The sequence below is a fragment of the Seriola lalandi genome, unplaced genomic scaffold (genome assembly GCF_002814215.2).
Source record: "Seriola lalandi dorsalis isolate HSWRI2012SDOR001 ecotype SW California unplaced genomic scaffold, Sedor1 jcf7180002054762, whole genome shotgun sequence".
Lineage (NCBI taxonomy): Eukaryota > Metazoa > Chordata > Actinopteri > Carangiformes > Carangidae > Seriola > Seriola lalandi.
The window spans coordinates 212331-238822 of NW_019525315.1; the positions used below are offsets into that span (position 1 = coordinate 212331).

General features: G+C 40.2%; 1 protein-coding gene across 1 annotated transcript in view; it reads left to right on the forward strand.

The window, feature by feature from the left end:
- fhod3b (formin homology 2 domain containing 3b) overlaps positions 1-26492 on the forward strand; it is a 71983-nt gene that overhangs the window by 2215 nt on the left and 43276 nt on the right.

Here is a 26492-nt window from a genome sequence, read left to right on the forward strand (position 1 = left end):
TTGAGAAAAGCTCCTTTTGTTTAAGTCGGACAAGCTTGAACTAATAGCACCACTCTTGTGCTAGCTTCAGGTCAAAGGACACTTATACCAGTGCTGTTTGGATAAGAGTTGTTTAGTGTTGAACAAAACCTCCCATTCTAAATGTGTCCTCACTCACAGATTGAGTGCTAAATGAGCACACCCACGTTGTTGATATTTTGTTTATCCCAGAGGGCTCCTCCATGAACATGAGTGATGAGCTGGTTACAGTCGTATATGTAATCTGTGTCATTTAGCACTATTTTGTGGAAAATCCATTGCGTGTATTTCAAGTTTTAATTCAGTAGTCATAACTTTGTTTAGGTTCTCTGGCTTTTTTGGTTTCCTTCAAATTTACACACAACAGTGCTCGCCTTCAGTGTGTATGTGTGCGTCTGTGCGCCAGTGTGCATGTGTCATGAACCACAGCAAGACCTAATCCAGGCTTCCCTAATCATAGTCATTAGTCCTCACACACATATGGCTCTGCGCGGACCAGGCAGAAATCTTTGCAACAAAGTCAGTGGAGGAAGGGAAGTGCTCGCCCAAAGAGCTAATGGCTTATTAAACTGCTTTTTACCGATCCACCTCTGGCACAGTGATTTGTTGTAATCACACAGTGAGGCAGTCCAGGCTTTTTTTTTTTTTTGTGTACTTAAACTGCCTGTCAGGGACAACACAACGCTTTATCTACGGGTGTTCTGCACAGAACGTAGCCCCATTAGCTTGACCTGTTTTATAACCACTGACCTTTAGATGAAGCCTTAATTTTGTCCAGTGTGGCTTCCAGTAAGAGCTCAAAGGTCAGAATCAATGCTCCCAGAGGACGGATGTGATGAAATGTACATGTAAGAGATATGTGCCACTGTGTTGAGGTAACTCTATATGCATGTTATACAGTATAACAGGATTAATGCTGTCAGGGAGAAAAAAAAAAAAGGAAGTGTTTTTGTCACTAGATAACCAGTAGTGGTGACGGTTTGATCTTTGTTTATATTTGTTTGACCAGCACTTTAGCCTGGGATGTAGAAAATAAACTCAACTTGTCCCTCTCTGCGTGTCAGCATTGGCCACAGCCTGTTTATATTGTTGAACTGTTATTGTTGTCGGTAGACTAGATGTGGTAGCGAGGGCCTGATTAAAGCAGCCTTGTGCTCATTTTACTGTTGTCTACAAGTACAGTAGGTCCTTTTTATATGTGCCATTTTGTTCCTGAAGTCGCCTGAGTCGCCGCGATGTGATGGTATGGAGAGTTTGAAGACAGGCAGAGAGACGGAGAGAGAGACTACAGTTTGGGCTGCACAATGTTTAAATGGGGATACCAAGTTAAGAATTAACAAATGTCACATATGTTTTGTAATCTTCAGCAGCTCTTGCAAAGTAAAGACTCCAAGCTAGCTTTTGAAGAGTTTATACAGATGGACAGTCAGAAGCTGCTCCACTGGCAATTAATAACATTCATGCAATGCTAGACTAACATTTGATGTGGCAAGTCTATCAACTGCAATCCAGAAAATTCTCCTTTATGCCTTGAAAATCATCCTGAGCTCTGTCGCTGTTCTACTCATTCAAATCATTTTATGTGGAGCCAGCAGTTACACATCACAGATTAGTGGGTGGAACAAGCATTGGGTTTTTTCTTTTTGGGGTTTTTGGGTTTTATTTATTTATTTATTTTTTTCAGTTTATAGCAAGTAGTAATTATTCACAAATGTAAAACTCATACATTTGAAAGCTGACATTTGTTGGTAATTCCCCTTTAAGAACAGGTTCATCTGTCAACACATTGATCCCAGCTGAGGAGTGACAGCTGTAATCAGAGGTGGCACATTCTTAGTGGATTATCTGACTTGTCTTTTACAACCTCTTATAATCCAGGCTCAGGGCATGATTCATTGTGACCACTGTTGACTTGTGTTCCTCTTTCGTGCTATAATTTTGCCAAATTGGTAGTTTTGATCGTCAGGTTGACAACTGACAACTCTGTGGTTGTTCAAATGGAAGACGATGAGCAGTGAATTCTCTACGATTATCCCTCTGCAAACCACGTAAGAAGATAAGTTCCTGGCAGTTAACAATATAACTGTATGGAAAGATACACAGTCACAAGTGTGGGCTTTTCGATGCATGTTTATCTAATTAATGCTTAATGTTGTTATGTGCGTGTGTCTGTGTGGGATGTGAGCACATTGACTTAAGACGATAACTTTACCTGCCGGGTTATTGTGGTTCCTCCGACCACAGTGTCTTTTCCACACACTCTGCCAGATCTGTACTCTGTACTAAGCCATCTGCACTTTTGTGAGCACACATAAAAACAATTGCAGTCATTATCCTACTTAATTATACCAAAGGTTATGGGCCATGTCCAGTTCTCTAGATCAGCTAAAATGAATTCAGGGAGAATATTAAAAATCTATTCATACATACATACATACGTGCTTATCAGGGTAATAATAAAAATGTTACAGCTCTGTCCTTAGTCTTTGTCAAGGTATCTGCATACAGATGATCCTCTGGTTTGCACCACACTTGGAGTCACATTAAAGCAATCAGATCAAATATCTAGCCATGTTTCTGTGACCGGAGAGTGCCAAGCAAGTGGAGAATAATTAAAAACATTCATATCATGTGGCACCTGTGAGACACAGAGGAAGATCAGATGGCCTGGTCTCTCATCTCCTTGACTTCCCTTAAAGAGACCCCAAAATGGGATCATGGACTTAGAGTCACCCCAGGAGGCCAACCTAAACAACGCAGTGCCAAAGAGGAGAAATGTGAGGAAGCAAACATCTTGGGGAGAGGAAAGACAGAGGGGGGCTTGCTCTTCAAATCACAGCTGATAGCAAAACTAGATCAGTGGAAGGTTTGATGGTATCACTAACCTCACACTTTTCCTCGCTCTGTTTTTTATATATACTTAATGTTTGGGCACGAGCCCAGCAGCCCCATGCAGAGAGATATCATCATAGCTTAGGTTAATGCTTCATTTATGGGCAGACAATGTTTCCTCTCATTTTGCTGCTGTGCCCTCACAACTAAAACACAGCATTTTCCGTTGTTTGGTAGGATTACGGCTAATTGTTTGCTCTTTTGCAGATTTGCTTCACAGACTGTACAAGGTTTTAGACTACTAACATTAATTTGTGTAAGCATTCTCACATGCTCATGTTCACATGCACACACTCATGCAAAGGCATGCAGATATTAAGAAGCCATCTGGTTCCAGTTCTAAGGCCCCTCAGCGCTTCTCCTCACCCGTTCAAAAAGAAGAGAGCTATCTACGTTTTCACCCAAGAGGGGAGTATTTTTTTTTCTCTGTATGTTTATAGGACAGAGGGAGAAGGGTGAGCGTGCAGCCTGACCAGGGGACAAAACTGTTTTCTTGTGGACAACTCGGGATACTATGTCCTCATTATCGAGTTTCAGTGCTGTAAATAATGATACCCTGCCCCTTTTATTGTGTCAGAAAAAAACTCCTATCATAAAATCAGATCATTGGTTCAATATTGGTATAACTTACACTTTATAGTCAGCTCATAACAAAATACAGTTTTTCAAAGTGGCACATTGTGACATGAGTTGGACAGCTACGAGTGGATTCCATGTGAACCAGACCGCTGGTTTCCCACTGCTGTGAGACTGGAGCAGTCTCTTGTTGAAGTGGACAGGTGTGTAACATAAGTAGCCACAGACTTTAAACAGCTGACTGCTCGCAGGAAAGAAAATTTGGAAGGAATCTGAGTTTGCTTTTGCTCAAAACCAACATTTATTTGATGTCTGCAGAGCATTGTTTATTGTATATTTACACAGGGGTCTGTGATGGTTTAGAGTTGAGGTTTGAGGTGCCTCTGCACAGCCAGTGTTTGCCCTCTCTCTGTGTCCTTATGAAGGGAGGATGAGGAAGACATGAATGAATTTGTTTTTTATCTGAATCATTATTTTACACAATAGTGACAGGTTCAAATACAATTAAAGCAATGAATCTGTCAATTGCTTGATTTTTAACTGACAGATTGTTTGATTTATAAAATGTTAGTAAATGGTGAAAAATGCTTACATTTTCTAAAGCTCAAGGTCACTTCCAGTAATGGGTGTCCCACTAACAACCCCAAACCCCCAACTATTCAGTTACTATCACAAAAAAGAAAGAAGAACAGCAAATCCTCATGCTTTAGAACTTGGAACTTGGGAGTGTTTGGCATTTTTACCAGAAGAATGTCTTTGTCAATCATCAAAATAGTTGCAGAATTTAAAGTTATTATTTTCAGCTGTAGCCTAGTTTTTGTTTGATTTTGAATTATGAGCAAATATTTTCCTCCTTGGATTTCATAAATTTTTTTTGGTAGGCAATTACTGCAGCAGTTCATCTGCTGCTCAGGTACATGTCTCATGCCTTCTCTGCTAAATGTGGTTTTGTGAGTTTCAGACAGTGCTTAATTCATCATCTTTGTCATCTTTTGAGTTTTCATTTTCAGGTTATACTATATGGGCAGGTATAGACTTTGAGTGCCAGTATTAACTAGAAAAAATCGTGACCTTTAACTCAGTACCCCACTGGCCTACAGCCAATTCCTAGTGTGCCATGGAATTCCATCTCACATCCTTCCTCACATGTCATGCTGGCTCCTTTTCTTTCTTTCAGCTTTGATGTCAATGTCTTTGTAAGGAAATGTCTCTTTCCCTCTCTGCATCTATCAGGAGAATATGAGAAATGCTTAAGAGACCCAAAACACTTCATATGTTCTCTGTTTGTCGTTACAGTAACTGTCACTCATCTGCCGTTCATTGAAACAGCGTTGTTATTTCTTCTCGCACCTTGGATCAAGTAGTGTTGCCACAGCTGGCTAGCTTTGAACCATTTACCATTGCTGTTTGGCTTTGAAGGAGGATTTATTGGATTTTTGTCACATTCATGTGCGAAGATTGATTCAGTCTTTAAGCTGACATCAGCTGGAAAAATAAAAATTGACATGACCTGTTTAGGTTTGAGTTTAGAGGGGTGTGACAGTCATTTTTGCATAGTAAGAGAACTTGAACTCAAAATGTCACTTGTGAAACTGTTGGAGAGACTTTGTTTTATATTGTTTTGGTGTTGAGGAGCCTGACACAATAATGGTAGAATATTTGAGTATGTATTTTTAAATTTCTATCATCTGAATCCCTCATCTTCCACAGCCAAAAATCTTAGCCATGCTGTCTTTTTTCTTACTAAATGAAAGACTTATGCACAGTAGTATCCCCATGTCTACCACCTAATTCTGCCTTTGCATCATCTTCCCTCTGACTTGTCAGCTTCTCATGACCTGGGCACATATAATGATGTCAGAGGAGCCTTGTAGATTTTGTTTCTATTTTGTCGGGTAAACAGTGGCCATTTAATTTCATGGTGCAAGACAACTGAACAATGTCCTTTTTTTAATCTCACCATGTCTCCAACACTCCGGTAGCTCTTGAACACCTGTGGCTTCCAATGTTTCACATTGTATGGTAACTGGCTGCGAGCCAACAGAAACTTCAGGCATATTCATCGTGAGCCATTTGGCAAAGGTAGAAAGTATGTGGCATTTTGTGGTGATGTGTTAATGATTGAGAGCTGTCCACTCATGCTCTGGTTCACAACAATGTAACCACCCAGAGGGGAGACATGATACATAGCTGTGGAATGATTATGGATATTGTAGACCATATTATCTTCCATTATAAATATTAGCTAGGCCATCAGGTATCTGTTTCTCTTTATCAGCTTCAAACATGTTCACTGCCAAGGAACAACTACAGTTGTTATTTTTAGAGCTGATGTAAGCTCAAATGCAGGCCAGAAGTGGGATAAGTAATATTTATTTTGTAGGGCCTTTAATGAAACATAATCTCCTTTTCACTGTTAACCTCACAACAAGTCATTTTCTATTCAGTTTATATGGCACGTTGAGGTGAGGGAGGGATTTAGGAGCTCTGTGAAATGTAAAAAAGGTAAGAAGGAAACATTTTATAGGTATTAGACTAATCTAAAGAATCACAAAGGAGGATACTGTCTGTAGTGTGGTGATTAAACTGCGTTTTCATCGAACTCAAAGTAAATTTGAAGCAATCAAAATGACAGAAGTAACTGCAGTGTTCTCATTTCGCTTTTGATTAAGCCTGCAACTGAATCTGAAATACTTGATCCTCTCACCTCCATTCCAGACATTGTTCAGCCTAGTTGAAATAAAGAGTTCAAGCACCAGGAGAATCTCCTCTTGCAGCCCACCCATGGCTCTGAAGGGGACCACTCAGAGTGGCCTCAGCAGGAGAGGATTGGTCAACCTTTGTTAGGCTCTTCACAGCAGAAAAAAAGACCATAGATAGAGAAAACAACACTAGGTATAAACCTAGCACATGGCTGGACCGTGTAGGGGTGTGAACTATGGGCTAAGGGCTATGCCTCTTGTTACAGGCAGTCAGGAACTCACCCAGCCGTCCTGGCTTCCCTGACTACTTGGGAGCTGTAGGGAAGCAGGGAATTTAGCGTGCTAACCTCTTCTACAAAAACCTTTCCTCTTAGAAAGGTAGCTATAGTTTGTAAGAGTGAAAGTATAAACACAAGCCTGTGAAGCGGACTGGTGAGTAGATTGGTTTTCGTGTTGAGTGATGACATTTAATTTCCCTGACAACCTCCGTAATTTCATTTAGCCACTTGTTAGCAACCATCTTTTTTTAATACACGTAAAAATTGAAAAATATCACGCCTGGGGTATTTACTGCCGTGTCTTATGTTATAGAGTAAAACGTCTGTCGAACGAATCTCTTGAACTTGTTTTAACTACAGACCTTATTTCCGGCATCTTACCAAAATCTCATTCAAAAAACAGTTTGACTTTGAGATGAGGGAAACAGAGGTGAAAAAATGCTTACTTATTTGTGGGTTGAAGGACTGATTCCTGCAGTGCAAGTCAGCAACACTGTAGGCTGTAAGCGCCCCCCTAATAGAACTATTTGTTCCAATTCATTTCGAATGAGCAACGACCAGTAAGGAAACTTATTATCAAATGGTATTCGGCTGACAGTTAGTGGAAATATTATCACTCAACAATGATCACTCACTCAGTCAGTCAGTCACTCACGGACATTCGTGATTATAGGGCTGGTCCCGCTGCTGCGGTCGAGCGAAAAAAGAGAAGAGGCCCCAATTCCTTGTTTGCATTTCAGCCAAGAACCTACTTAATCAGTTCAGGCATGTTAGGCAGTTAGTATGGCTCCATCTGAACTGCAGGTTTCAAGAAGATTCAGAGTGTTGGCCTGAAATGTGTCGCAAATGGTAGTGAAGTTTCCTACAAAGGCAGAATACTCATGCAAAGCATTTGAACATGTGCATCATAAGAGCTAATTGTACTGATGGAACTGAGGGGAATTTGCAAGTGGAGAATGTTCTTAAATCCAACAATAAATTGTCAAATTTTATGGAAGAAAAATAAATTCTGTACTAATTACATTTGAAGAAGTGGCTTAACCAGTCTTCCTCCGTGGTAAAAGAAACATTGTCTGCTTTTGCTTAGTCTGGGTTATAAAGAGGAGTGAAAATCTCTATTGGTATAAACCATAAGTGATGTTTCCTGAAGCTGTGAGGAAAGCGAGCCATGTTTACATCATTGTTGTGGTTAAAGCTGTGTAAAGTTAAGTCTCATCTTTCAGTGAATATGTCAGACTTTGTTGTGATCCATTCAGATCTGTTCGTATTTGTTGTATGGTGGTTTCTCAGTGGTCACTTAAGGATCATTGAACACACAAAGCGCTAAAATGTTTTGCTTAGACCTCTTGTTTATAAGATAAAAGCCTGTACATAAGCCTTTAATCTCTGTGTTTGGAAATGTGAAAAATGTTTGAATCTCTCCCAGTGTCTGGACCTCAGAATTCAATGACATCAGTGGCTGTTCTCCCTGCTTGTTCTCCGCTTGTTCTGTGATGAATGCCTTTTGTATTAGTGAGGTTCAACACAAAGCTAAGAGAGGCCGTGTAGGCTGTAGGGTTTCATTCAGAATTTGCTGTTCCCAGACACGTACTAAATGCAGGATGGATGGACACAATATAAAAACATCTGTTGAATAAAATGGATTGCATTATCCTCTTTTGCATTAAGTTATCTTTTCTTATCTTTTTTTTATTTTCATTTTCAGAGTTGGGGGTTAGGAAAGAGATGGGAAACCTTAAGATATAATGCATTCCAGTGAAACCACCACAAACCACAGCCTCAATCAACAGCTTTCTAAAACAGTGCCAACAAATATTACACAATGGTTTTATGAAAGTAACATCATATTATACAGGTGTTATTGTTTAAATGCACATAATCCAATTACATGGTCAAACTGAATGTCGACTTGGGGTCTGTGAGCTTTGAAAGAGCTCTGACACTCATCACTTACAGTCTAAAAGTTATCAAAAGATGGGCAAATAACAAAATTTAAGGCCATTGCACAAAGTCTAGTAAGTTAATATAAAGCATAAAACTTAGAACCTGGGCCAGTGAAAGAAAACTAAACATGTAATGAGTTGTTTATCACCTCTTTTCATTTATAAACAAAAAAAAGTGCAATAAACCTTTCATACAAAAAGAGTTTGTTGTAAATGTTCACCTTTGTCTCAAGAGAGGCAGAATGCTAAATCCATTCACAGACTCAATGCTACTGGTGACATTATGTCGCAAAGATGGCTAGTAATTTCTGTGCACTTCATGAATACAATTGTTTTCATTTAGTTTGGGCACTTCATACAAAGAATGCAATAAGTGCACATTTTGTTCTATGTAATGTGTCATCGTGAACCACATATTAGCCCCAGACTCCCTCTTAACTTTCCACTCCTGCTGCTGAGCACAGCCGACTGTGGCAGGAGCAGCTGTGTTGGAATAGAGTTGTGGAGTAAAAGAGCACGATTTCTTATGTTCATCTGTTTTTTCTGCTCTTGAAACATCAGACAGCTAGGTATAGTTTTGGCCCTGGGAAATGAATTGCCTTTGTTCAGCAGGTACAATGGATGAACAAGGGTGTTTAATCTGTTGCAAGACAACTGACATTGAGACAAATAAACAGCATTAGATATACAATAGTTTCAGAAAAAAAAAGCAGAAAAACTGACATCACCCAAAATCTTATCATACTTCCACACAAAAAAATGATTAGCCCTGCCTACATATCCCTACCATCATTTATTATTTAGTGACAGCACACGAGTAACCAATGGATCATTAGGGATGTGAACTTATGAAAAATGCACTGTCCCCATTGTTGTACGGTGCTCTGTCTAGCTCCAAAATTTACTAGCGCACACAAAACCTTCTTGGACTCATCATCACCAAAAGTCTACACATGTTAGTCTGTGCACACACCTGCTGTCTGACAACTGCTGTCTGCTACGCTTCGTCCCTCTTGAGATTACATCACAGGAGAGAGGCCAGTTGAATACACAAACGCATTCATCAAATTTTGATCAGAGCGGTTAGATCCCAGCCACATGAGTGACTAATGAAAATGTGTATGGTGCCAGGCAGCTTTCTACTCCCCAGTCCCACATTTACTTCAAGTGGTCACATTTGAAGCCCTAACATGAAGCACGGAACAAAACATTAACAAACAAACATTAACATATGCATACATGTTGTAACCATTTTAAGTGATTTGATTGTCAGCACAAGATTTAATGCTTTGTGGATGTATTTTTTGAGCTAATGTCTAGTCTCCAGTGAGGAAGAATAGACAATACAGCACAGAGAAAAAAAAAAAAAAAGTTACAATCCATTAACTTTTATTTTGCTCACAGCTGCAAGATACTGTCCGCCAGTCTTTGTACATAATCTCCTGTTTTGTCATTCTTGCTGGAACAAATGTAACAGTTTTCTATTTCAGGAAGCTTTCCCAGACAACATCCACCATAATTCAATGTCTAAACTTATCTTAAGTCCTCACCTGGATGCCTGAACACAACAATGTATAAACCTACCAAGAGTCAGCTGTTGCAGACTGCAGAAATTCCCAGACCACCTAAAATGACAGTAAAGGAGACCCCTATCCCTGCCATGTGCTGCCATCTGAGACCTTTATGTCTCAGCATTTACAGGAAGTGTGTAAACCCAGCCTGCCACCCAGCCGTGTACTTCTGCTGAGGCTTGTCCTGAGACAGACACTATCATTTGACTTTACTGGAACAAATACAACTGGTGTTTCAACCTGGCACAGAATAATAGGAGCTAGATTGGAATGAAATGTTCAGGCACGATTACATGTTACCATTATGACATTTAATACCTAGACAATATGTACAAACGGGTGTAATTTAACCACAGGTTTAATTAGATAAAGAAAACGAGGACTGTTTTTTGATGCACGGCCATTTGGTTTCACAATAAAGTATATAATGATGCACGTTTTGTATAAGGAAAATACACATAAAAGGCTCTGTTCAGGGGCTTTCTTACATGATGGACGTGCCACATTGTTCTGGTTTCCTCGACAAGCTAAGGGTAGATCTCCTACTTCTGACAGCAGCGATCCAGGGTCAAATGGGGTTAACCCTGTCTAACCCTACTGGCCACCTGGAGACCCCCACTACACAGCTCACCAGGATTATCCCACACCCTCCTACACATCAGTTGCACACATATTAAGGGTCATAGAGGTCATTTCTGTCTCTGTCTCTCCCCCTCTCTCTCTCTCTCTCTCTCTCTCTCTCTCTGACACACATACACTTCTCTCTCTGCCTTTGATGCCTGTGTTCTAGGATGCTGATCCTGTAAATGCTATAGGATGAAAGCACTGGTTTGGTGCAGGCCTGTGTGACCTCTCTAGCTTCGGCTATGGGAGCTGGCTGCGCCCCTTTTTTGTTTGGGTTGACGCTTGAGGGAAGTTGTCACCCCTGAGGTCAGTCGGCGGCGGTGGGCTGACTGACTAAAAGACCACCTCCTGTCACCATGAAGTGATTTATGGAGACGAGAGACAATCCCAGCTCCTGTAAGCAACATTGAATACTCAAGCCATAACATAATTTCAGCTGTCTGCCCTCCTCTGTGGTGTTTTGTAGGGCATAGTAGGAGAGAAAATATTCTAAAGAGACTGTTTGGCATGAGTTGTACTGACTTCCTTCCAAGACATTACCTTTTGGACATACTGTAGATACCTGCTCCCCTCTGAGAGATTCTGTTAGGTAATGGTAATGTTTGGCAGTGGTAAAACTTTCAACCATTTTTTTTTTTTTCATTGGCACGCAGAGAAAAGAGGTTAAGTGGAATTCAGTCTCATGTATTTCTTCCTGTGGAAAGTTCCTGAATAGGAGAAATGATTTTTCATTCCCAGTCTGGGACATTTCACATATGTCAGGTTTTTTATGGCTTAATTTTGCATTAATCTGCTGCCCCATATTTTTGCTCGAAACCACTTTTCGTGCCCCCTGTTTCTAAATCGAGAAAGATGGTTTTAGAGAGAGAGAAAAAGACATGGAAGAATGTTCCCCTGCTAAGATGTCATGTGGTGTATGACTGTGCACACCGCCAGGCTGTGCTTTCCAGGCCCTCTCAGAGAGACGAGCCTTTCCTGGAAATCTCAATTTACCTCTGAATAATAGAAAAGAGACAATATATCACAGATTTGTATGTCTACATGAAACAGGGAGCTAATGGGGAGCAGTAGCTATTAGCAAAGATTTATGGATTGATTTGACTTGATTTGTTTGGATTTTTGTATTTGATGACATCCTTATTATTCTTAACGTTTGATATCATATCCTGTTATCATGTCAGCTGAGTGTCCTGTCTCTGATTCTGGTGCATTTAAAGAATGCTCTCCTCTCCCAGGGTTGGTCCCTGTTTCTCTCATCTATATTTACTAACTGTAGACCTTAAAGGCATATAACATAGTACAGTGCTATGGATCTGAGGAGATGTCTTGAGCCAGCTCTTTTTGGTCTGTTCCCCATCAGGCAGGCTGCCTCAGCAGGGCCTCAGCCTGCCCGTGAGTGGAAATCTTTGGCCCATGTTATCTTTGGAAAGTGTCGAGTCCACAGAAACCCAGGAGCAAGGAGTCCAGTGTCAGCTAGACATCCCATGCTCACTATTACTAAGGAAGGATGGAGACATTGTGCTGCAACAGAAAGAAGATGAGTTGAAATAAGCAGTAGAAAGAGTAGAATAGGACTTCAGTTGCAAAGTAGTAAAAGGACTATCTATACTGGTGTCTGGTTATGTGGATGTTCCTGCAGAAGACTGGTCTGTGTTGCGGTTTACTGAGCATTTTTTGGAACAACACAACAACAAAGACCACAGCCATATTTAAGATTGAGGAGGCATGATGAGCACTGTCTGACATTCTCTCATTGAGAGCTACATGGTCCAATGACATGGTCCAAGATTGGACGTTGTTTTTAGCTGACACAGCTAGTGTTTTTTTGTCATGAAAAAGCAGAGGGAATGTGGGACAAAGAGCTCCATATGTATAGTAGACTGTAGTGTAACCCAAATCCTCTAGTGAGGAGGGCCTCATCCACTTAATGCAGGAATCCATCTCATTCTGTCTGTCTATATTGCTGTGATTTTTTTTTCCCCCCCTTCATAATGACCCCCAAGAGCCAGCAGGAGATTGGATGGCCTCCTATACATTCTGCATGTTGTGGCGGGGCATGACAAATTAGCACCCTGCAGAAATGCTGAATTTCTATGGATGTTTGTCTCATCAAAACAGCATGGCCATTTCCTGACTTGGCAAACTGGAGGTTCTGGTATAATGGAACATTCATAAGGCTTTCAGACAGGGACAGTTTCTCATCAGATCTACTGTTTTCATTTGATGCAAGAGTTTATTTCATTATTATTATTACACAATTTCATACTTTTAAATGTATCTGGCCATGCATCCCTTTGGAACCAAATCAAAGTAAACTGCACTATTAAGTAAACCAACGTACAATGAATAATACACTGTTTAACTCACAAGTGAGTGGTATCACTTTCTACCCCAGGCACCACATACCTGAATATTCTATTGTGGCATTATGTTAATCGTATTATTTATTGCTATTATTATATATTGCCTTACCATAAGTGTAAGAGATTAAATATCTTTTCATGCCTTGAAAAATGGCCACAGGCACACATCTGTAAAGAAATACAGCTTCCTTTGAGCACAAGATTTGAAATCATAGATACTGGAATACCAGATATGCCTCCTCCTCTCCCTATAATCTACATCGATAAAACAACAAGTGTTTTTAGAGTCAGGTTTACTATTAATCGTGTGATCAATAAAATGCAAAAAGAAATATGATAAATGCCCATCGCAAGTTAGCTGAGCTCAAAGTGAGGCCTAATTTCTCAATTTAAACAAAACCCCAGCTAACTTGTTATGATGTTACATGTTTTATTGGTTGATAAGAAAAACACCCCTACATCTATTAGTAGCACTGAACCTCAAAGCTGCAGGTTTCCCTTTTCCCCTGAGGAATTATTTGAAGACGCAAGAAATTAAATGCGACTATTATTCTCATCATCACCAGACCAAGCACTCTTGTGTCACTTGATCTGCTTGCGTGACTAAAATATCACATCAGCTGTGCTCAATAGAATTTCTGTAGATATTCGTCAATAGATGTTCTGGGTTATATGAGTAAGAGTGTTAATCAAAGGGTGACCTGAATATCAACAGAGGGGCTTTGTCATTTCTTATTCGCCTTTCGGTGAAAAAGCTGAGTATCAACAGGGGAAAGTGTTGCTTATAACTTCAGCGCATGCCACGTGCCACATATGTCTAATGCAACACACTGTATTTTTACATGTGCTCGTGTTTATATTTAGCATTAAAACCCCCCTCTGCTTTAACTGCTCAGCTGGTGACTCATTATGAGTGTTTGCAACGGTGCTAATTTATTTTTTGATCTAACCCACATATATTCTGGGTGTAGACAGGTCTCACTTTCCTGTCACATAAATACAGCAGTATACTGCTGTATCAGCTCTCTCTAACTGGTTAGTTTAGTAACAGGCTCTATGTTTAGCGAGTAATTTAAGCAATAATAGACCATGGAGAGGTGTGCAGTCCCATGTATAAGATATTGAAACTTTATACAACTGGAGCAGGTGTGATCTAATTGGATATCTGCTTAATTATTCCCATAGTCCATTGCTGTATGATATAGGACCACAACATGTTTTGAGAGTTTGACTTCAAATTACCACTTACAGTGAAAAATCTCACTTTTCTGTCATTTTCAGTATTATGTAACATCGCATCTGTCTCCGCTCATACCTTTGCCAAGGTGTAGCACAAAGTTGCACTGCTATCCAGGCCACGAGTGAGGTCGTGTTTTCTCAATGCCTGGATGTGCTATGCTACAGTTTTCTGCCACCCATTAAACTGTGACATGAGGGGAAATCAGGTTGATGGCTTTACAGGATGTCAGAGGAATTTCGGTCATGCTCAGTAAAGCTCAGAAAAAAAAAAAGAGGAGAGCGGGGGAAAAGCAGTTGAGTGCCGTTTTTGATTTTGAATAATGTCTACATATGGCTGCTGTGTGTAAGTCATCGGTACGTCTTTTGATTGCTTTAACCCTTCCCAACTTTTGTAAGGACAGCAGATTTTATTAGTCGGTCTATCCAGATGGTGTTTGGTGAGGAAAATGTGTTTTCTCTCTGCACTGTGAGTGTTTTGATCATTTTCACATTGATACTACAGGGAGAGAACAAAAAAAAAAAAGCCTCTACTAATATCAATTACACCAGAAGGACTGGAGTCATTTTCTGCCTTTCTAACACCTTCAATTCTCCAAGGAAGGCTGTAATACGAGTACTGAGCCATGCGTGTGAGGAGATTTGACCATGAAGGTGTTGGAATTCACCCTGGTGTTCGTGAAACCACTCTTGAATTTGTTTAGCTGCGTGTATGGGGGCTTTGCCATCTCTTAACATACTGAGGGAACAATGCATCACAAAGGTGCCCTGGTCCTGCAAAAAACGCTTCCTATTTCTTGGCGGTCACATCACATCAGACCTGATGCCCGGCATGAGATGGCTACAGATCCACCATGCTGGTTGGCATGCAGGGAAAGGGGTGAAAAGGACTTATCACACCATATTACTTTCTTCCAGTATTGTGGGGTGCCAGAGTCGTATGTCATTGTGTGCTAACCTTGGATATAGGCCTACAGTAAGTGATTTCCAAATGACAGTACAGCTGTAAATATGATCAAAGTGAAGTTGATGCCGTTATTTTGTTTGAAAATGTAAATTTCAGGCCATGGTTTTGAGTAACCATCCTTTTTAAATTTTCACCTCTGACTGAAGATGCTTGTACATGTTTGACCTCATGATGTCTTTCCTATTGCCATATAAAATAATGTGGAGGTTCCGTGACTGCTATGAATTGTATTGTGGACACACCTCACAGGTGTTTGGTTAAGTTGTTTTGAAAACTCACACATTCAGGTGCCGATTGTCAAACCTCTCGCTGACACACACTGGTAATTGGCATTCAACACGTGTCTGCCCTTTGTTGCTACCTTTTATAACTGTAATTTAGTTACTTCAAAGGTAACATCCTTTCCATGCGATGACTCTAGTTTTGTATCCCCCCATTATCAGGTCGTCACCTTGACAACACCAAAAACACAAGGTAAAAGTGAACATGTCGTAACCTAGGAACATCTCGGTTCTTCCGATTTTCATCACATGAACTTGAACAGCAATTGTACCTCTGCAGGGATGAGAAGTCCCCCCTCAAAATCTAGTCAGTGGTGTGTGAGGTTCAGTTCGTGATGGACAGATGTGGATGTGAACAAATTAACAGACGGAAACCCCCCCCCCCCTGCCCCCGCATTTCACTTTAGGGACAAAACAGTGCAACAACGCAAAAATATGGGTCAGCAGAATCAGATGATGATGTCCCATGGCTCACAGTATTATAAGAGACCTTTATCTTGCTTTGGTCATATGAACTAACACAGCTGTTTGGAACAGTTAGTGCTGTCAAGAGGGGAGATAGGCCATAAACCCAAACTCCACACCCAGCATTGCTACCTAAAGTCAAATTTAATTTTCGCTTAAATTCACTTGAATTAGGCCAATAGAAGACACTGACCATCTGTTGTTAAGCTCTAACAATTTGAAAAGCAAACAAATAACTGCTAGCAAGCACTTTGAGTGGCAACCATATCCGCAGCTCTATGCCAAAGAACTGTGTGGTGCAAAGGCCTGGTTTGGCAACCCGCACAGCCTCCAACAACTGTTTTCACACAATGTGAATTCACATGTCCGTTTGCTTAGATCCCTGGGAGTTTATTGCTGTTATTTGGGGTTTTGAACATGCCAGTTAGATGTAATGAATATGATGTTTGTATTTTTTATTTAATTTATTTTTTTTTACCCCTTTTATTGTTTGTTTGTTGTGGTCACAAATTGCTGGGGTGTACATATTTGGTATGTTTCCATGCACTGAAGAATACATGAGGCTGTCATCTTCCCTTGATGTTGTTTTTTGGAAAGTATAAGCTTGTCAAACAAATATATAGCCTTTTCATATTCACTCTGGCATTGTGTAATTTTCTGGTGTGTTGCTACACTGGGCATTCACGTCAATGCGACAGGATGAACAAATTGACTATGTGCGGGCATTTCATTCAGTTTTAGTTTTCCAGAACAGTGGATGTTGGCTGATGTGAAGCATCAGATGCTTGTCATATACATGGTATCATAGCTTTCAGGATAAACAACATTTCCAGTTGTCATTACCTCTCGTTATTATGTTGGATTCAATCATATTTACAAAAAATTGTAATTAGTAACTGTTAAAAAATGAGAACATGTCATCCGTTCTGTTGACTTAAAGCAAAAAACTCCCCAGGTTTGAGACTAACCAAGTCTGTCTGTTGCCTTTCTCTGTATTTTTGTAGAGTTTGCATGTTCTCCCTGTGTTTGTGTGAGTTTCCTGTGGGAGCAGATATATGGGTCAGATGAATGGGAAACTCTAAACTGTTCACAGGTGTGAATGTGGCTGTAGCTGTGATTGTCTGCCTGTGTTACTCACGGCATTACTCCAGTGTTTCCCTGCCTCTCAGGGCATTCTGGGATAGGCTCCAGGCCACTACAACCTTTAACAAAATGTGCAGGTATAAAAAGAAATGGATGAATAACATTTTTTAACAACATATAAGATGAGAGAGATGGATAAGAAGAGTGTGTTAAATACAATAAATCTACATTACAACTGTTGCAAAGGATCAGCAACTATATTTTCAAAGGAAGGTTTGCAGATTTATCCCCCCGTATCAGTAAACAAAGGAGGGGGAAAAAAGCAGGCAGATGAAGAGTTTAAGGTCCGGGGATCAGATATTCACCTGTACCAGCTCTCTGCTTGGCAGTTTGGATAAACAGTGGAGGACTCAGTCTGACCTCACTGTCAAACAGACTGATATGAATCACGTGAGCACTTCCAGCCTACTCTGTCGCCACCACCCCAAACACATCTCATTACCTCTTATGTTTTCAGAGTTAAAGCTTTCCTATGTTTCTCCATTCAAACACCGGTGTTATGATTTTTTTCCAAATTTTACAACTAAATAATACTATACCACAGCATGCACAACTGTCAAATGATTCTCTGCTACTTGCCACAGAAAATGCTACTTACATTTGCATTCACATTTATGTTTGTGAAATACATAGGCAAGACTAAAGCGCAAACAGACCAGTTAAAACAAAAATCTCACCATAAATGTGCTAATTACAGTTGTGGGCTTGTTGGCTGGTGTGACAGAGTGGGCCACAGTGGCCCTGTGAACCAGTCCTGCAGCTGTCACACACATCACACACATGCAGACTTCACTTTTCTCCTCCTCGTTCCCCACTGATGTGGCCCAGTCAGCCCAGAGACAAATGGGCCCAGACATGGAAGACATTAAGACTAGCTAAAAACAACATGCTAAGTACAGACTTGCTCTCCCGCAATGCAAACACAAAGTGTTCACTCTGCTGCAGTTATACACATTTTGACATGGACAGCAGGGGAGACAGTTTTCTTTATAGTTATCTAAATGCTTGTTTCAGGAAAAGTCTTAAGATGTAGAGACAATTTGTGGCTTCAAGTAGCTGTGTTAACATTAAGATGAAAGGGGGGGAAAAAAAACAAATTATCCAGGTCAAGGGTTAACCATTGATATATGGTGGGGCATTCAATGCACACTATGTGAGTAATAAAGCTTTAATAAGGTACATGGGCTGCAATATTCCTGTTGATTGTATTCAGACCACATGGAAAGAGGAGACATATGCAAGCTAGCCTTCCAGAATAAGTTTCTCAATCTCAAACCCAGCAGTCTGAGGAATGCCACTGACCCTTATCCAGTTTCTCCGGTCTGTGACCTTTGTAAATACGGCTATTCTTAACACCTGAATTGTTTCTAAATCTGAGAGTGCAGTGGGTTGACATGATGTTGCACTTAGGTGGCTGTGGAACACATTGAGCCAGTTATCTGGTGTTCATCAAATCAAAAAGCAAAACTGTAGAACTACAATCCTGACAGTCTCTGGATTTAACATTTGATGAGATTTCTCCTGAGGCAATGTTGGGGTAGTATCAATCACAGCTTTTACGATCGATCAATCCTTTACAGTGTGGAGAATAAGTTGAATAAGTTGTGCGGGGGTCAAAAGCTTTGCTGACATGATTGGTAACAAATGACTTACTGTTGCATTGGGCTTAGAGGGGGGGCTTCCCCCTGTGGATCCTCAAACATAGTGTATTTTCTTAAGGGAGACAATTAGCTCTTGATGAGGAAGCCCGCCTCTAGGAGCTGTTGATATCAGGGAGTCAAAGGTCACTATTTGAAGCGGAAAAGCCATGGCGTGGACCTGCTCGTCCAGTGGGAAAACATTACTAGCTTTTTTCTTATTTATGTGCTGAGCTTCTTTGGATTGGTACCAGATGCTGATAGTTCGTTAATTGTTAATACTTTGGTGACACATTAGCAAGATGATAATTTTGACCGTTTTCATTCATTGTTATTTTTCCCCATATATGCAGAGAATAAGTCAGAATTCAGAGATGATGCCCGACCTTTTTGTCAATGTACTCAAAGCCATAGTTAAAGTCATAATATATTTCATTTTCAGTGGAAGTCTATCTGATTTACCACTGTAAGTTGTGCTGTAAGTAGGGTTTGTGGTTAAGAGTATTGACTTTTATGAGGTCTTGAGACAACAATTAGTTAATCAATGGATTTTTATTATTTATAGTTTATTTTTGCCCGATATATCTTAGAGTAAAATTCTGTAACGTTTTCATGTACAAAATGTTAAACTGTGTTGCTCTAGGGATGGCAAAGTTGGTCGGGCCACCACTTTGGTCCAGATTGAAATATCTCATTTAATGGATTCCCATAGAGTTTTGCACATGGTCATGGTGCCTAGACGATAAATCTTACCGACTTAATTGATCCCCTGACTTTTCCTTTAACACCACCATGAGGCTGATATTTGCCATGAAATTTGCCACAAATGTTTACGTTACTCAGAGGATGAATCCTAATGACTTTGGCGATCACAAGCCTTTTCTTGTAGCTCCGCCATGAGGATGATATACAGTATATTGTGGTTTTGAGGGAAATTTCTCAACAACTGTTGGATGTGTTGCCATCAAAATTTGGTTCAGACATTGATGTCTCCCAACCCTCAGGATGAATTGTTCTATCTTTGGTGATCGTCTTTACCACAATTATCATCGGTTCAAATTTTTCTAATACTTTTGCTCAGCAATCATTAGCAGATGTCAGTATGCCAACACGCTGAACCGGTGAACACGATAAGCATTATGCCTTTAAATATCAGCACATGAAGATTGCTGTTGAGATCATGTTAGCATGCTGACATTAACATGTGGGTGAAAGCATCACTGTGCTGAAGTAAAGCTTACAGAGCAGCTAGCTTGGCTGTAGACTTTACTGTCTGTTTTTCAGGAACATTCTCTGGTACACAGGAAGTGATCAGCTTTACAACACTGCGCTTTGTGTTGAATAAACAGAAGAAAAGACTGGATAGTTAACATAACCAACAAAGGACAAAGAAAAGACCAGGAGCTTACTGTAGAAGTCAAAACAAAGATGCTGCAGTCCTGCATGCCGACACTGTTTAAACACAAAATAATTTCTTGGAAGTGCAGCACAAACACCAGAGCAATGACTGCTGGCTACCAACAATGCCATCAGATTAAAAATAGCACTGTCTTCCAAATCACCGCTTTAACTACAGCTGCCACTGAGATCTGAAATTTATCTTTCATTTTAAATTTAGCTAGTCTACAACTTCTGTTGGCTGGCAGTTATAGTATATACCTAGTAGTAGTATGTTCTGGTATAGCTGTCACACCTCCCCTCTGTCCAATCATGGAAGATTTAAAAAGGCAATAATAGAAAACAAAAAAAACCCAAGTCCTCCCACCCCGTGATCAAACATATCAACAACAGTCCACTTGAAGGAAACCAAATGAAATGGTACAGCCATTACCCTGACACTGTAAACAAACATGTCTGTTTCCCCCTCTGGATGCCATTAGGAATGTTTCAATGTTTGTTTTAGTCATTGGGCAAAATATGTACTTTTTTCCTTTTCATACTTGAATAGTATGCAAATCATAGCATTCATGCACAAGCCGCCATTGTTCTCAGTCCAAACACAGCTTGTGTTTTTAAGTCTGTAATTGTGTGGTATATTCTGCCCTGCTTATCTAACCTCCCCTCTTTCTAATCATGTAATATTTAGAATATATAGAGGTTACGTTGTCCGCTGGTTAAATCCCGTGGCTTTTACAGAGAGCGCAAATGCCGCTTTGAGGCCTTTATGGAATCCAGCTGGCTTGGTCCAACATTTCCAAAGTTCCACATTTATCTGAACCAGATCAGAGCCAAGCACCGTCCAGTCAGACACTTATATACTTTTGTACAGATTAAACACTGGGATCATAACATTGCTGCTGATATTAGTCTTACATACAACTCTCTCTAAATCTCATGAACTGTGAAATCATCATTCATGTAAATCAGTGAAATTACACCATTCATTAAGCGTTAGATACAGCAGCTGGTGAATGTGAAAATGTAATACTACACACACACACACACACACACACACACACACACACACAATACCTCCACCTATGGTAAAGTGCTTTAACTCTCCAACACCCCTTAGCAGGTGTGGCAAAATTTTACAAGAATCATGCTCTGCAGTAACTCCTGTTCATCATCCTCACAAAATAGCACTTTCTGAATGTGGGTCAAATCTATTTTCAGAACAGCTATTCCTGTAAAAATAAAAAATAATAGATGTGCGTTCCGTTTGCACACGACGCACTCAGACTTAGAGACATTTAAGCTTTCAAAACTTTATTGCACTTATCTGTGGTCCAACTTCACTACACATAAAAATTGTAGCTGGATAACACATAACATATTAAAGAAAGCATGGGTTGTCAAGGGCACCAAGTTACATACATGTAACTCCACTATGAAATGCAGTGTACAGCGTAGATGTGTTAATGAGAGCACCTTTTCTGTCAAGTTCCTCCTGTCTTCTGCAGCAGCGCTCCAGAGCTTTGTGCTGTGATTGAGCCTAACCACTACCAGGTGTGCTTGAAAAAGGGTTTTGGTGAAACTGGCACAGGGTCAAGACAGGGTGGAAGTAGAAGGAGGGTGGGGGGGGGGGTTGCGCACCAGAGGAATGGAGTTGCTTAATGTGAAAACATCAAACGGCCCAAGTCTGGCACAAGAGTGTTAGGCTAAGGTGTCTGAACTTGTTACGGTGTGATCGTGCAGGGCTGTTGCCTGTTGAAACCTTGTCTCACGCAGACACCCCCCACCCCCACCCCCCAAAAATAAAAAATAATAATAAAAAATGTAGGATTTTTTGATGGGGATGTCATAAATGTTATTTTCAAGAATTGGCTCTTAAATTTGGCTCGTTTTATGGGTCAATCAAGATGAAAGACAAATGAAGTGAATTCTAAGATCTACAATCCATCATATTCTCTGTACAAAAAGAAAACAACCTTTTTCCCAGCTATGAATTTGTCTGTTTTGAAAGGCATCAGGACTACACCCTGCAGTCCACTCACAGCCTCATGCAAACTGTATTGAAAAGGTATGTGTGGTCATGCACCGTGTAGGAAAGCCTAAACCAAGCAGCTTTTTGTCTGTTCTTTGAGCCAGGTTATTTTTTTGTTAAACAACTGTTGTTCAGTGAATTTGTTCTGGGAATAATCATCTCTATATATACAACAATGCAGCTGGTTTGGGAAAATAAAAAATAGAATACTTATTATCTCAAACAGTAACTTATACCTAATTGTCAGCAACATCCTTCCCTTGACTTTGGTTCTTCAAGAGTTGCAATAGTAAACTGTATTATCTAAGAATATATACATAACAATACATTTCCAAAAAGTAAAATTCACTAGGAATAATCCACCAATTGCAGGACTTATATTAGACATTATATTTAATTTGGATGATAAAACTAATGGTTGAACACACATTCAAAATGCAGCCTATGAAATATTTATGTATTGCAACTTTTTGTAATTTGCATATCTGTCAACACACACATGCAGAACGCTGAATCTGTGATAAGCCAACCTTAAGACATTCAGTATTTTGGGCTCTACTGTTCGGGGGGTGGGGGGAATTTGAAATACCAGAACCACAGTGTCGTTGCATTGGCTTTATTTTTCAAATGTATGTCTTCATAGATGTAGATGCAGCCATGCAGAAAGCATACCCCCTGCTGTGCAGAGAGCAAGGTCCTTCTCCCTTTTCTTCTCCGGCTTTATTACACCGGCCTCCCGTCTTGTCTGAATAGTTAAACCTGTTAACTCATGCACAGTAAAGCTTGGGGGGGAAAAAATACCAGACAGAGACCTCTAGGGGTTAGCTTGGTAAAGACACAGACTCTGCACAGATGAGTCATGAACTATAACCAAGGTATCACAAAGTTGCTGACTTTAGAGGGAAGAATACATTTCAGACATTTCAGCATCTCTGCTGAGGTTTTCATCGAGTTCTCTTTTATTTTATTCACTGTAACATGTTCAGTTTCCAGTCCCATATGTCAGTACTTTTCCTCTTAAAGACTGCTAGGAATCTCTTATCTTTGTCATTCTGGGAGACACACAAACACCCACTTTTCACATGAAAACACACACACACACACACACATATATACACACACACACACACACACATAACACACACACACACACACACACACACACACACACACACACACACGGTTACACAAGTAAAGGTCCAGTTTTTGAAAGATCATAACGACTTGATGCCAGACAACAATAACATAATAAAAGGTGTCGGTAGCGTGAGCAAGGTTGTTTTAGCCATTAGTGTTGAAATCTAGTGCATCATTAGATGGGAAATTAAGAGTGGCTCCAGCTAAACCACTTGTTTTGTGTCTTGTCATGTTTGGCATTGTCACAATCATACACTTAGTAGCAGATTAAATTAATCTGGAGTTAATCTTCAAATGAACACTTAATGCAGTAACAAGATGTGCCATATATCCACCGCATCCCTTTCCTACAATATAAATGTTAGGTAGACTCTCATAACACTTTACATGTGGTTCCTCCATAAATAATGTGAGTGTCACTGGGCTCTGCACACCTCTTGTCATCCTCATACCACAAATATCTTTTCACTACTTCAAGGTATGTTTTGTTGACATTGGTTTTTATAGCTGTGGATCATAATAGCTTTGGATAATAATCTTATCTCTCCTCCTGTATCGCTCCTTTTTTTTTTCCATTGCATGCTCTGTGATATGATGGCTGGCTTTGGCTAAATAAGGTAAGAGAACACTTTACATTCTTTCTTGCCAAAAGACGGCTGATCCTCTGTAGTGCTGCAAGCCAGAACGCTGTTTTATCCTATCAGAAATTGAGTTTGCTTTGGGTGTGCCAGCCAATCCCTCTCCACCTTGACACTGTCATGCTACAGGGATGCATGACTGGCTGCTAATGGTGGTTTTCAAAAATCTCTTAGTGTGATTTATTTTCCTAGGGCATGTTTGCTGAAAGCCAGGTATGTCTCTCTTCAAAGTGGGCAGCAGTTGCTGGTAAAGCACACCTTCTCCCATCTCCATTTTCATTCAGGCAGTCATTTTCCCCTTTTGTTTTGCATTGAAGATATGGGCCTTGTTGAATTTTCCAAGCATGCATATTTTTCAAAATAGTCATTCTCGGAAGTCATCGGTTAGGTTGTCAAACTGAGAAATTATTAAATAAAACACAAGAACTCAGTCTCTTGTTTTAAATGTAGCTATGATCTGCCATAGCAGATGGTTTCTCTGTTCTTTTTCACTTCAGCTTTTCCCTTTATAAACAGGAGAAATGAGATTTGCTAACTGCAGAAAATGTGTCCTAAATATTCTGTGACTAAGTGAATTTAGGAAACTCTTGCTTTTAGAGACAATTACTCTAAACTGTTTTTCATCAACATTTATACAAACCGAACCCAGCAGTGCAGGTCATGGTTAGATTAGCTCATTAAGGGCCATGCACTGTAGAAAGGCCTTAAGTTTCCTCCACTCCAGTTGAACAGAACTTTTTGGAAAATGCGGTAGGATACCCTCTTATGTGACAGATGAACGATGAGCGAGAGGCCCAGTGTGTTGCTGAAAAATGTAGACAAGGAGCCTACTGCAAAATACTGGACCATCTCTTGTTGATTTTCCCTGGGTAACAAGAGAGGGCACTCATATCTATCAAAGGGGTATTATTGCATTTTATCTCACATTTGTGGAGTCGCCCTGTATCTCCTTTCATCATAATATGGATTAATGTCTGCTGTGTGTGTGTGTGTGTGTGTGTGTGTGTGTGTGTGTGTGTGTGTGTGTGTGTGTGTGTGTGTGTGAGAGAGAGAGAGAGAGAGTTTGATGGATTTGAGCTGCAGTTACCTTTCCTCTCCGAGACTGGCCCTCTGTGGTACAGTCATCCAAGGTACTGTATCATCATATTTATTCAGACCAGTCCAAATATGTCATGAGGTGCTATGAGGCCCTGTGACACTGGAGAATAATGATCGTTGACCCTCCCCAACAAGGTGACAGGGAGGATGGCATGCTTGAATATTTGAGATATCGCACTACTTTTTTTTTTAGCACTGTAGAACAAAGAAAAAGCAGCCACATGTTCTGGGATTCGGACCTGATGGTGTAAGTGCTTTATATTGTAGAGTCAAATAACTGCAGCAAACTGTAAAACAATTCACATTTTTATTTAATGCCAGGAGTACATATTGAGCAACAGTGCTTGAACACCAGTTTGTAAAAGACAGTCAGCAAAGAGAGGTTTAATCTAGAAAAAAAAAGACAAACAAGAAAAGAAAAAAGAAAATTTATTTTGCCAATAGCCTATCATTGACCTTACTTATTTGGCTTGATAAGCAAATATTTAATCCATCATGGGTTAACATGGGTGTGAAACTTCATGAGGAATAAAACAGTGAACACATCAGTCATTTGGCATTGTTAAGTGGGATTTCGAAGAGAAAGCAGTCAGTCATGTTGATTGTGAATTTGTTCCAGTTGGGCAAACATGTTGGCCCCAGAGGACAAAACAGGTCTTTGAGTCCTTTGACTGTCTGTGCCAAGCATGGATTATATTCATTTCAATGACACCTCAGAATAAAGAAGTGTCTATCCAAACAAAACACCTCCTCAACAACAGAGATAATTAACAATTCAGGGTGAAAGTGTCTCCTCTCGTCCATAAGAAACGCCCTGTTTTAGTGCATTTGACTTTAATTACATCTCATATTTAATAGTGACAGTTTCAAACCTAAGTCGGCACCCTAAGCACATATCACGCCTCTAAAATTACAGTTACCATTGTACCTTGCCTCTTCGGATGTCAATATAAGTGCGGACTTGACCCTTCGCCAAGCTCTGCTGCCTGTCAACAGCCAGATCACACCTCACGGCCACCTTGGCATAGCAAAGCCATTGCGAAGGTGCAACAATCTGACAGGCCAGTCATGTGAGGCCAGGACAAGTTGTGGTAACTGATGTTTATGATCACACATCACCGCTGAGTAGCATTTGTGTCCCATTTTATGTCCACCCACACCTACTAAAGCTGGACAGCATTTTGATAAAATTCCTTCCTCATTGCACGTCCTCCCCTGGATTCATTAGAAATCATTTCACTGTGAAGACTTTGAAGGCCAGATGCAAAAGGGAAAGATTACACACACTGTAAAAACAAACTCATGCGCTAGCTTGTTTGATGATTGTACTGTAGGTAACGTCTGTGCCAGTCTGATTGTGGATCTGGATCAAAGATAATGGCATTTACCTCTCACAGCCAAGAAATGAGTAGTGTTTGGAGATATTACGCATTATATGAGAGAACTAGAGCTTGGTCTTTCTGTTGTTTCTGTCCACTTCTGTCTGCTTCATTTAG